Source organism: Scyliorhinus torazame, chromosome 4 (assembly GCF_047496885.1).
Source record: "Scyliorhinus torazame isolate Kashiwa2021f chromosome 4, sScyTor2.1, whole genome shotgun sequence".
In the NCBI taxonomy this organism is placed as follows: Eukaryota; Metazoa; Chordata; class Chondrichthyes; order Carcharhiniformes; family Scyliorhinidae; genus Scyliorhinus; species Scyliorhinus torazame.
In genome coordinates, this window is record NC_092710.1 from 302,259,593 (window position 1) to 302,273,400 (window position 13,808).

A 13,808-nucleotide genomic window follows, 5' to 3' on the forward strand; every position below is an offset into this window, starting at 1 on the left:
AAAGACATGGGTGGGGGATGGTAATGTGTCAGATATATATAGGGAAATGAGGGACGAAGGGGAGACTATGGTAGATGAACTAAAAGGGAAATGGGAAGAAGAGCTGGGGGAGGAGATCGAGGAGGGGCTGTGGGCAGATGCCCTAAGCAGGGTAAACTCGTCGTCCTCGTGTGCCAGGCTAAGCCTGATTCAGTTTAAGGTATTACACAGGGCACATATGACTGGAGCACGGCTCAGTAAATTTTTTGGGGTGGAGGATAGGTGTGCGAGGTGCTCGAGAAGCCCAGCGAATCATACCCATATGTTTTGGTCATGCCCGGCACTACAGAGGTTTTGGATGGGGGTGACAAAGGTGCTTTCAAAAGTAGTTGGAGTCCGGGTCGAACCAAGCTGGGGGTTGGCTATATTTGGGGTTGCACAAGAGCCGGGAGTGCAGGAGGCGAGAGAGGCCGATGTTTTGGCCTTTGCGTCCCTAGTAGCCCGGCGCAGGATATTGCTAATGTGGAAAGAAGCCAAGCCCCCGGGGGTGGAGACCTGGATAAATGACATGGCGGGGTTTATAAAGCTAGAGCGGATTAAGTTCGTCCTAAGGGGGTCGGCTCAAGGGTTCACCAGGCGGTGGCAACCGTTCGTCGAATACCTCGCAGAAAGATAGACGGAATGGGAAAAAGAAGGCAGCAGCAGCAGCCCAGGATCGGGGGGGGGGGAGGAGGAACCAGAAGGACTCTCGGGGTTGTTAATATATACTGTATAGTATGTATAGGTCGTTGCTACAGATAATTATATATTGGACTGTTAAATTATATTTTTGGAGAGTGTTACTTGTGACAAGGCAGTTGCCAATTAGGGCTAGTTTTCATTTTTGTTATTTATTATTTATTCATTTTTTGTTTATAAAATAGGTCATTGTTATTTGTGTTGTTATAATATTGTGTAAAGGATGCACAATGTACTGTGTTGGTTGACCAAAAATTTTCAATAAAATATTTAATAAAAAAAAAAGAAGGAGGCATATGACATACATAAACAACTGGGATCAAGTGGATCCCTTGAAGAGTATAGAGATTGTCGAAATAGAGTTAAGAGGGAAATCAGGAGGGCAAAAAGGGGACATGAAATTGCTTTGGCAAATAATGCAAAGGAGAATCCAAAGAGATTCTACAGATACATAATGGGGAAACGAGTAACTTGGGACAGAGTAGGGCCTCTTCAGGATCAACAAGGACATCTATGTGCAGAGCCACAAGAGTTGGGTGAGATCCTGAATGAATATTTCTCATCGGTATTCACGGTGGAGAAAGGCATGGATATTAGGAAACTAAGGGAAATAAATAGTGATGTCTTGAAAAGTGTGCATATTACAGAGGAGGAGGTGCTGGAAGTCTTAAAGCGCATCAAGGTAGATAAATCCCCGGGACCTGATGAAATGTATCCCAGGATGTTGTGGGAGGCTAGGGAGGAAATTGCAGGTCCCCTAACAGAGATATTTGAATCATCGGCAGCCACAGGTGAGGTGCCTGAAGATTGGAGAGTGGCGAATGTTGTGCCCTTGTTTAAGAAGGGCAGCAGGGGAAAGCCTGGGAACTACAGACCGGTGAGCCTAACGTCTGTAGTAGGTAAGTTGCTAGAAGGTATTCTGAGAGACAGGATCTACAAGCATTTAGAGAGGCAAGGACTGATTCGGGGCAGTCAGCATGGCTTTGTGCGTGGAAAATCATGTCTCACAAATTTGATTGAGTTTTTTGAGGGGGTGACCAAGAAGGTAGATGAGGGCAGTGCAGTAGACGTTGTCTACATGGACTTTAGCAAAGCCTTTGACAAGGTACCGCATGGTAGGTTGTTGCAGAAGGTTAAAGCTCACGGGATCCAGGGTGAGGTTGCCAATTGGATTCAAAATTGGCTGGACGATGGTTGTAGAGGGTTGTTTTTCAAACTGGAGGCCTGTGACCAGTGGTGTGCCTCAGGGATCGGTGCTGGGTCCACTGTTATTTGTGATTTATATTAATGATTTGGATGAGAATTTAGGAGGCATGGTTAGTAAGTTTGCAGATGACACCAAGATTGGTGGCACAGTGGATAGTGAAGAAGGTTATCTAGGATTGCAACGGGATCTTGATCAATTAGGCCAGTGGGCCGACGAATGGCAGATGGAGTTTAATTTAGATAAATGTGAGGTGATGTATTTTGGCAGATCGAATCAGGCCAGGACCTACTCAGTTAATGGTATGGCGTTGGGGAGAGTTATAGAACAAAGAGATCTAGGAGTACAGGTTCATAGCTCCTTGAAGGTGGAGTCGCAGGTGGACAGGGTGGTGAAGAAGGCATTCGGCATGCTTGGTTTCATTGGTCAGAACATTGAATACAGGAGTTGGGACGTCTTGTTGAAGTTGTACAAGACATTGGTACGGCCACACTTGGAATACTGTGTGCAGTTCTGGTTACCCTATTATAGAAAGGATATTATTAAACTAGAAAGAGTGCAGAAAAGATTTACTAGGATGTTGCCGGGACTTGATGGTTTGAGTTATAAGGAGAGGCTGGATAGACTGGGACTTTTTTCCCTGGAGCGTAGGAGGCTTAGGGGTGATCTTATAGAGGTCTATAAAATAATGAGGGGCATAGATAAGGTAGATAGTCAACATCTTTTCCCAAAGGTAGGGGAGTCTAAAACTAGAGGGCATAGGTTTAAGGTGAGAGGGGAGAGATTCAGAAGGGCCCAGAGGGGCAATTTCTTTATTCAGAGGGTAGTGAGTGTCTGGAATGGGCTGCCAGAGGTAGTAAAAGAGGCGGGTACAATTGTGTCTTTTAAAAAGCATTTAGATAGTTACATGGGTAAGATGGGTATAGAGGGTTATGGGTCAAGTGCGGGCAACTGGGACTAGCTTAATGGTTAAAAACTGGGCGGCATGGACTCGTTGGGCCGAAGGGCCTGTTTCCATGCTGTAAACTTCTATGATTCTATGATTCTAACTCTGGCACCACCCATGAGTCTACGGTAGACTGGAAAATAATGGCCAGTTCCTCTGTAATTTCCACTCCCTTCAGCATTCATGCCGAATCAAGTATAGCTTATCCAATACCACTTTCTTAACAATTTTAAACCCTTCAAGTGTCCCTCCTGTATGATATGGACAGCAGCAAATCCTTGGTAAAGACAGATGCAAAGCATAGGAGACTTTTGGATTCACTTTTATGTTAGCTGGCAATCTTCTCACACTGCTCTTATTTGCTTTTTTCAATTCCCCTCTGAACTTTCTATATTCATCTAATTAAATATCTTGTGGGACAATCTAGAACGAGAGGCCATAGTTTTAGGATAAGGGGTCTGATGGCTGGAAGATCTTCAGAATACTAGATTATCAATGTATTGGGCAATTTAAGGGTTAAAAGCCTGGGGTTAGACTGTGATTGACTGCAATGGTCCTGTTTAATTAAATAAAAGGTCCTGGGAGCTTTCAGCAGTCAGAATGTGAAATTGACAGAGGAATATGTTTTTCAGTCTGGGCTAATGCACTGTGGTTTGAATGGGGACAGTCGCTAGGGAGTTAATATGCTTTCAGTCCCCCGGGAAAGTTCATTTGTTTTTCAGCTTGGGGAGATGATGTCAGTGCTGGGTGAAGCTAAGGGAGAAAGAAACATTTTGAAAAAGCTTTTGAAGAGGTCTGATCTGGCTACCACTTGGTCCACAAATAAAGGCAGTTTTCTTTCCCAGTAGGACAGTTTAAAAAAGAGTAATAATATTTTAAAGCCGAGCAGTCTTGTCTGTGGACAAGGAAGAGGCTGAAATGACCCTGTTGAAGCAGCTATTTGAAGATATTCAGCCAGAATCTGAAGGTAGGCAGAAGCTGTCCTGTAAAGCAAGTATTACTCTGTCATGTTAATTTTAAAAATGGATTTAGAGCTGTATGTTTCTTGTTTAATGGACAATTGAGTAGTAGTGTTTAAGGGGTAATTGTAAACCATTCTTTTAGGATGTGAAGTTAAAGAGTTCAATATTTTGTGTTAATAATAAAGTTTTGTTTTAAAATACCAAAGCCCTATCTCTTCATGCAATCACCTCTGGAGCAAATCATTCTTTCTGCCTTAAAATAAACTAAAATATTGGGGTTTGGGTCCAGTATCCTAGCCACTGTTGGGGTCTGGTCAGGAATCGTAATTGGGGTAGCAGATTTAAAAAAGGTGAGAAGAAATTACTTCTCAAAGGGTGGGGAATCTGTAGAATTCACTACCCCTGAGTGCAGTGGATGACAGGACATAGAACATACAGTGCAGAAGGAGGCCATTCGGCCCATCACGTCTGCACCGACCCACTTAAGCCCTCACTTCCACCCTATCCCAATAACCCCTCCTAAACTTTTTGGATACTAAGGGCAATTTATCATGGCCAATCCATCTAACCTGCACATCTTTGGACTGTGGGAGGAAACCGGAGCACCCGGAGGAAACCCACGCAGACACGGGGAGAACGTGCAGACTCCGCACAGACAGTGACCCAAGCCGGAATCGAACCTTGGACCCTGGCGCTGTGAAGCCACAGTGCTAGCCACTGTGCTACCGTGCCGTCCCGGGACAGTGAGTAAATTTAAGGGGGAGATAGACCGATTTTTCATTAGTAATGGGATGAAGGCTTATGGAGAACGGGCAGGAAAGTGGAGTTGAGGCCAAGAGATCAGCCATGATCGTGTTGAAAGGCGGAGCAGTCATGAGGGGGTGAATTACCTCTTCCAGCTCCTAATTCTTATGTTATTTTATTTGGCCTGGTTCTCCACTCTGTTAACCTCCTGGCAGCTGTCATCGGCCCATTTTTCTTCTTCATTTTAATCAATAGCTGTTTTGTCATCCAGGGAGCTCCGGATTTGTTTGTCCTACCTTTTCCCTTCCGAGGAATATACCTTGACTGTACTTGAACTATTCAAGCTCATTGTTCAGGTATAGTTTTGCCGGCTGATCTCCAGCTCTGGCTCAGATAAATTGGAATCATTCTTGCCCCATTGAAGCTGGCTTTTCCCCAGTGAATTACTCTTGCTCTGGATTGCTTTGTGGACATCTCCTTAGCCAACTTAAACCTTTATAATACAATGATCACTGGCCCCTGTGCAATGATCACTGGCCCCTGTACAATGATCACTGGACCCTGTACAGTGACCACTGGACCCTGTACAGTGACCACTGGCCCCTGTACAATGATCACTGGCACCTGTACAATGATCACTGGCCCCTGTACAGTGACCACTGGCCCCTGTGCAATGATCACTGGCCCCTGTGCAATGATCACTGGACCCTGTACAGTGATCACTGGACCCTGTACAATGATCACTGGTCCCTGTGCAATGATCACTGGTCCCTGTGCAATGATCACTGGCCCCTGTGCAATGATCACTGGTCCCTGTGCAATGACCACTGGCCCATGTACAGTGATCACTGGCCCCTGTACAGTGATCACTGGCCCCTGTGCAATGATCACTGGCCCCTGTACAATGATCACTGGCCCCTGTACAATGATCACTGGCCCCTGTGCAATGATCACTGGCCCCTGTACAATGATCACTGGCCCCTGTGCAATGATCACTGGCCCCTGTACAATGATCACTGGCCCCTGTACAATGATCACTGGTCCCTGTGCAATGATCACTGGTCCCTGTGCAATGATCACTGGCCCCTGTGCAATGATCACTGGTCCCTGTGCAATGACCACTGGCCCATGTACAGTGATCACTGGCCCCTGTACAGTGATCACTGGCCCCTGTGCAATGATCACTGGCCCCTGTACAATGATCACTGGCCCCTGTGCAATGATCACTGGCCCCTGTACAATGATCACTGGCCCCTGTGCAATGATCACTGGACCCTGTACAGTAATCACTGGACCCTGTACAATGATCACTGGTCCCTGTGCAATGATCACTGGTCCCTGTGCAATGATCACTGGTCCCTGTGCAATGATCACTGGCCCCTGTGCAATGACCACTGGCCCCTGTACAGTGATCACTGGCCCCTGTACAGTGATCACTGGCCCCTGTGCAATGATCACTGGCCCCTGTACAATGATCACTGGCCCCTGTACAATGATCACTGGCCCCTGTGCAATGATCACTGGCCCCTGTACAATGATCACTGGTCCCTGTGCAATGATCACTGGTCCCTGTGCAATGATCACTGGCCCCTGTACAATGATCACTGGCCCCTGTGCAATGATCACTGGCCCCTGTACAATGATCACTGGCCCCTGTGCAATGATCACTGGCCCCTGTACAATGATCACTGGCCCCTGTACAATGATCACTGGCCCCTGTACAATGACCACTGGCCCATGTACAGTGATCACTGGCCCCTGTGCAATGATCACTGGCCCTGTACAATGATCACTGGCCCCTGTACAATGATCACTGGCCCCTGTGCAATGATCACTGGCCCCTGTACAATGATCACTGGCCCCTGTGCAATGATCGCTGGCCCCTGTGCAATGATCGCTGGCCCCTGTGCAATGATCGCTGGCCCCTGTTCAATGATCGCTGGCCCCTGTTCAATGATCACTGGCCCCTGTACAATGATCACTGGCCCCCAAGTATTCCTCTACCGACACTTAATCCACAAACCCCACCTCATTCCCAAGCATCAGATCTGGCAACGCCCCCTTTCCTCTGGACTGGAAACTAACTGCTGTAGAAAATACTTCCTTAGAGAAAAAAAAGCTCAATGGAGATTTTATAGAAATTCAAAATCATGGACAGAGTAAATTGGAGGAAGCTGTTCTCACGGAACAAGAGGTTAGGTGGATTGGCCATGCTAAATTACCCCTCAGTGACCAAACGGTAACAGGTTTGCGGGAACGGTAACAGGTTTGCGGGGGGGAAGCCTAGGTAGGGTGTTCTTTCGGAGAGTCGTAGCAGACTCAATGAGCCGAATGGGCTCCTTCTGCACAATGGGATTCTACAAGGGGGCAGAGATTTAAGTAAGCGACATGACAAAAAAACCTGTAAACCGGCAGGTGGGTCAGGTCGGGAATGCACTGCCTGAGAGTGTGGTGGAAGCGGGTTCAATTGAGGAATTCAAAAGGGGGGTAGACTTATGGAAAGTGGCATTACAGGAAAGTGGTAAGCTGATTGGTAACTGATATTAGGGGCTGTCTAAATAGCTGAAGCTAAAAAACATATTATTTGTTGGGAGAAGTATTACTTCTGGATTTGTTCTAGTCTGAGGCATAATTTTTTACTATTAAGACATGTCAGATGAGGACAGCCGGGTGGAATGTGTGGCCTGTCACTGGGGGAGTCTTGGACAGTACCAGTGTCCGAGATGACCACGTGTGGGAAGTGGCTCCCAGCTGCAGAAACTGAAGCTTGAGCAGTGGCTGAAGACACAGTGGTGCATCCGCAAGGCTGAGTGTCACATGGATAACACGTTCAAACACCACAGCTCAAGGGGCAAGAGGAAAAAAGGAAATGGTAACCACCAGGCAGTCCAGGAAGAACAGGCAGGTAGTGCAGGAGTCCCCTGGGATCCCGCTCGCATCCCGGTATTCCATTTTGGAAACTGGTACCTCAAAGGAGTACAATTGGGGGGGGGTTACTCCAGGATGGTGTGTTGCCTCCCTGATGCCAGTCACAGGGATGTCACTGAATGACTGCAGGGCATCCTCTTTATAATTTTTAAAATAATCTTTATTGTAACAAGTAGGCTTACATTAACACTGCAATGAAATTACTGTGAAAAGCCCCTAGTCGCCACACTCCGGCGCCTGTTCGGGTACACAGAGGGAGAATTCAGAATGTCCAAATTACCTAACAGTACGTCTTTCGGGACTTGTGGGAGGAAATCGGATCACCCGGAGGAAACCCATGCAGACACAGGGAGAACATGCAGACTCCACACAGACAGTGACCCAAGCCGGGAATCGAACTTGGGACCCCGGAGCTGTGAAGCAGCGGTGCTAACCACTGTGCTATCATGTTGCCTCATCCTAGAGGGGGGAGGGTAAAAAGTCACAGGTCATGGTACATGTTGGTACCAACAACCTTGGCAGAATGCAGGATGAGGCCTTGCCTCAAGAATTCGGGGAGCTAGGCAGTAGATTAGAAAGTAGCACCTCTAAACTTGTAATCTCTGGATTATTCCCAGTGCCACCTGCTGGCGAGTATAGAAATATGAAAATTGGGCAGATGAATGCGTGGCTCAAGAGTTGGTGCAGGAGGGAGGGTTTTAGATTGTTGAATCATGGGGCCGTTCCTGGGGAAGGTGGGACATGTACAAGGGTTGGGGCCAACATCCTTGCAGGTAGGTTTGCTCGTGCTGTTGGGAGGAGTTTAAGATAGTTTGGCAGGGGGAGGGGACACAGAGCATTGTTGCTTTCTTTGGTGTTGCCTCTTAATTTGGCTCTGTTTAATTACGTTTGCTCAAGAGTTGCCAGGTATCTTTTGACACCGCCACAAGGTTCAGAACCGAATACTGATCAAAGACTCGATACACCAGTTAGTAAGTTCAAAAGCAATGCTCATTTATTTACACAGTCAAACCTACTCGTGCATAAAACTCTACAACCCAAACTATCACTATTACTAAAGCCTATACTTAGCTTCGGGTGCCCACTCAGTCAGATGAACAAGGACCGTTGCTCGGTTCTGAGGCTGCTGTGTTGAGCTGTTTACAGGGTAGCAACTAGGAGCGTCTATCTCGTAGCGTGCGTTGACTTGGAACTTACTTGGTCTGGTGTAGCTGCTCGGCTGGTCTCTCTCTTCGCTGAGAGCCAAGACCAAAGTAGAAAGATTCTCTCTTGGGGAATACCTTTTAGACCTGAAAGGGCTTCGCTCTTCCTCCATAGAGGGGTGGGTTCCCTGGTTGCTGGGCGTGTCCTAGGTGGCCATTGGTTTGCTTTGTTTGAGTTTCCTCTGGCGCCGGGGTGTTTGCCTTAACATTGTTTATCTAAATGTTTCCTTTTTGTCCTTGGAAATGGCTCATTAGTATGTAGATGGCTTAGCAGTTTCTGTCCTGTCTGAGAGCCAAGCTCTAATCAACAGACAGATCTTGCACCTGCTTGTTTTTCAGTATTGTCCAATTTTCCCTGCATTCTTTGCAAGTGTCCATTTTGTAATCGGGACGTGGCCATCCCAGATGGCTACACACCCTTCTTGTGAAGGATCACATTGCTACGTCGTCTTCATCCTCTGACCAAATGGGGCACCCATACTTAGGCTCTACACTGTCCTATCCTATGCAACACAATTTTACCTAAACCATTTTAAATACATTCATTATCATAAAACTCTACGGGGCGCCATGACATTAATACATGCATTACAGAAAAATAAACAAACTGGAACCTCTAACTATTCTCAATAAACTATCCTCATTCAAACAATCCAAAAATAATCTATATGTCTTAACCTGTACAAAATAGCAGCACACAAATTTCCCTGGCCTGGCAGTCAGACACATTCTTTATTCCACAGAATACATAAAGAAAAATGGATGCACTTTAATCCGTCCCAAGGGGTTCGGGGATCTGGTGAAATCCGAAAATGGGGGACCTAAACCTGTATACCGGGGTGCGAGAGCAATATGCTCTCTTTTGCCATTTCCTAACTCTAAACGTTTGCACGAAACTGCAAAGTATCGCCAGCACTAAGAGTACTTCGACTACATATGAGAGTGAGTACCAGGTGATAAACTTATCACACCAGGTCGGTGTATTGCTAGCTGTCGCGGGGCTAGTTATCTCGGGGTTCCGTGTATTGCAGGGGTGAGAGTCATTTACGGTTGGTGTGGTAGGGGTCAGGGGGGTAGCGTCTGCGCGCAACTGAAGGGATCCCGCTAAGATCCATGTGAACACGAAGGCTGTCTTCATCTTTGTCAGTCTTCTTCTTTGTCTTCCTCTGGGGTTCCTGAGGTTCCGGAGTTCTGTGAACACAAGCATGATAGCTGCTATTATCTTGCTTAAGATCTCGTATGTCTGTCTGTCTGTCCTTTATTGCCAATTTCCCTTTATAATTGGTCACCATCTGTGACCAACCCCCCCCCCCCCCCACCCACCCCGGTTGCTACTGCTGCTGACCATCTTCTAACGCTCTGCCAGGAAGTCTAGGAATGGTTGCCACCGCCTGAAGAACCCTTGCACCGATCCCCTTAAGGCAAATCTCACCCTCTCCAATTTAATAAATCCCGCCATATCGTTGATTCAGGATTCCACGCTCGGGGGCCTCACATCCCTCCACTGAAGAAGAATCCTTCGCCGGGCTACCAGGGATGCAAAGGCCAGAATACCGGCCTCTTTCGCCTCCTGCACTCCCGGCTCCTCTGCCACCCCAAATATTGCGAGCCCCCAGCCCAGCTTGACCCTGGAACCTACCGCTCTCGACACCATCCTCGCTACGGCCTTCCAAAAGTCCTCCAGCACTGGGCACGCCCAGAACATGTGTGTGTGGTTTGCTGGGTTCCCTGAGCACCTAACACACCGGTCCTCGCACCCAAAGAACCGGCTTATCCTTGCCCCGGTCATGTGAGCCTTATGCAGCACCTTAAATTGTATGAGGCTGAGCCTCGCGCAAGAGGAGGAAGAGTTCACCCTCTCCAGGGCATCCGCCCACATCCCCTCGTCAATCTCCTCACCCAAGTCCTCCTCCCACTTACCCTTTAGCTCCTTCACCAAGGCCTCCTCCTCCTCCTACATCACCTGATACGTTGCCGAAATCCTCCCCTCTTCAACCCATACCCCCGACAGCACCCTGTCCTGGACCCTGCGTGGCGGCAACAGTGGGAACTCCACCACCGGCCACCGAACAGGAACAAAAACCTCGGGAGCACCGTCATTTTAACTGACTGCACCCTACCCATCAGGGAGAGTGGCAGCACATCCCACCTCTTAAACGCCTCTTCTATCTGCTCCACCAGCCTCGTGAAGTTAAGCTTATGCACCCCCAACCCCTAGCCCCCTGGACCCCCAGGTACCTGAAACTCCTCTCCGCCCTTTTTAGCAGGAGCTCACTAATCCCCCTCTCCTGGTCCCCTGGGTGCACCACGAACAACTCGCTCTTCCCCATATTAAGCTTGTACCCAGAGAAATCTCCAAACTCTCTAAGGATAACAACTCATCACCTCCGGCATTCCCCCCACCGGGTCCGCCACATATAGCAGCAAATCATCCGCATAGAGCGACACCCGATGCTCCTCCCCACCCCGCACCAGCCCCCTCCAGTTCCTCGACTCCCTCAACACCATGGCCAGGGGTTCAATCGCCAGCGCAAAGAGCAGGGGGGACAGGGGACACCCCTGCCTCGTCCCCCGGTGTAGCCAGAAATACTCTGACCTCCTTCTGTTCTGGCCACACTCTCCACCGGGGCCTCATATAGCAGCCTCGCCCACCTGACGAACCCCTCCCCGAACCCGAACCTTTCCAACACCTCCCACAGGTACCCCCACTCCATCCTATCAAAGGCCTTCTTCGCATCCAACGCCGCCACTATCTCCGCCTCCCCTTCCATCGCCGGCATCATTATAACATTCAAGAGCCTCCGTACATTGGTATTCAAGTGCCTCCCGTTCACGAACCCCGTATGATCCTCGTGTATGACCTGCGACACACAGTCTTCTATCCTCATGGCCAAAATCTTTGCCAGCAATTTTGCATCTACATTTAGGAGTGAGATTGGCCTATATGACCCACACTATAGGAGATCCTTGTCCCGCTTCAGGATCAGGGAAATCAGCGCTCTGGACATTGTCGGGGGCAGAGCCCCCCCTTCCCTTACCAACAGCGGGCCCAGCGGGTCCGAATACTTCTTGTAAAATTCAACCGGGGACCCATCCGGCCCTGGTGCCTTCCCCATCTGAATGTTCCCTATCCCTTTGACCAACTCCTCCAACCCAACCGGAGCCCCCAAACCCGCCACCTGCCCCTCCTCCACCCTCAGAAACCTCAGCCGGTCCAGGTAGCGACCCATCCCTCCCTCCTCCAGTGGGGGCTCGGACCGATACAGTTCCTCGTCGAAGTCCCTGAAGACCCCATTGATATCCATCTCACTTCGCACCGTGCTCCCTCCTCCATCCCTAACTCCCCCGATCTCCCTAGCTGCTTCTCGCTTCCAAAGCTGGTGCACCAGCATCCGGCTCGCCTTTTCTCCGTATTCATATACCGCCCCCTGCGCCTTCCTCCACTGCACCTCCGCCTTCCTGGTGGTCAACAAATCGAACTCAGCCTGGAGGCTGCGCTGCTCCCTAAGCAATCCCTCCTCCGGGCCTCCACGTACCTCCTATCCACCCTCACCATCTCCCCCACCAACCTCTCCCCCCTCTCCTTGTGTGCCCTAATGGAGATCAGCTCTCCTCTGACCACCGCCTTCAGCGCCTCCCAGACCACCCCTACTTGCACCTCCCCATTGTCATTAGCCTCCAGGTACCTCTCTATACACCCCCGGACCCGCCGCTCACCTCCTCGTCCGCCAGCAACCCCACCTCTAGGCGCCACAGCGGGCGCTGGTGCCTCTCCTCCCCCAACTCGAGGTCCACCCAGTGCGGAGTATGATCAGAAATGGCTATCGCCGAGTACTCCGTATCCTCCACCCTCGGAATCAGCGCCCTGCTCATGACAAAAAAAGGTCATTCCGGGAGTAGGCCTTGTTGACATGAGAAGAGAAGAATGAGAATTCCCTGGCCCCCGGCCTCGCAAACCTCCATGGATCCACCCCTCCCATCTGGTCCACGAACCCCCTCAGCACCTTGGCCGCCGCCGGCCTCCTGCCCGTCCTAGACCTGGAGCGATCCAGTGCCGGGTCCAGCACCGTATTGAAACCCCACCCCATTATCAGGCCCCTGTCTCCAGATCCGGAATCCGGCCCAGCATACGCCGCATGAACCCCGCATGTCCCAATACATTGACCAACACCAGCCGCTCCCCCTGCAGCTTGCCACTTACCATCACATACCTACCGCCATTGTCTGCCACAATTCTCGACGCCTCGAACGACACTCTCTTCCCCACCAAGATCGTCACCTCCCAATTTTTTGCATCCAAACCTGAATGAAACACCTGCCCTACCCATCCCTTTCTCAATCTTACCTGATCCGCCACCCTCAGGTGCGTCTCCTGAAGCATGGCCGCATCCGCCTTCAGCCCCTTCAGGTGCGCGAACACCCGGGCCCGCGTGACCGGCCCATTCAGTCCCCTTACATTCCAGGTAATCAGCCGGATCAGGGGGCTACTCACCCCCCTCCCCCGCCGACTAACCATAGCCCTTCCTAGGCCAGCCACGTGCCCGCACGACCCGTTCCCCACAGCGGCAGACTCCCGCCCCGACCTCCTCTCCTCCTCTACCAACTCCAGCTCCCCCTTGACCATTCCAGCAGCAACCCCCCCCCCCCCCCCCCCCCCCCCCCGCCCTCCAGCTAGGTCCCCCCCTAGCTGCATTGCTCCCCCCATTGCACTCCCGTAAGTCAGCTGACACTCGCTGACCCCGGCCACTCCCGCTGCACGATCGACCCCCCCGCAGTGTGGAACTTCCCCTCCCCGCCCCCCCCCCCCCCCCCCTGTCCACCAGCAGGCTCTCATCCATTCCACTCCCAGCGCGGGAGAAAAGCCTGCGCTTCCCAGCTCCGGCCCCGCCCCTTCAACCCTAAGCGCGGGAAAAAACCCGCGTTTTCCACTCGCCTGGCCCCGCCTCCTCTGGCGCAGCTCCCTTTTCAGGCCCGGTCCCCTTGCCCCAAACTCAGGCCTCCCCCCGCCCCCCCCCCCCCCGCGGGATCCCCCCCCCCCCCAGCCGGCCATCAACCCCCCCAAGATGTTTACCTGCCCCCCCCCCCCCCCCACGAGCCCACCCGGC

General features: G+C 50.6%; 1 long non-coding RNA gene across 1 annotated transcript in view; it reads left to right on the forward strand.

Annotated features, from left to right (window-relative positions):
* The window catches only part of LOC140411044 (uncharacterized), a 45,669-nt gene that overhangs the window by 10,972 nt on the left and 20,889 nt on the right, over positions 1–13,808 (forward strand). Inside the window, exon 3 of the long non-coding RNA XR_011940794.1 lies at positions 3,716–3,834. This is a non-coding gene — a long non-coding RNA (uncharacterized lncRNA). The remainder of the gene's footprint in view (positions 1–3,715; positions 3,835–13,808) is intronic.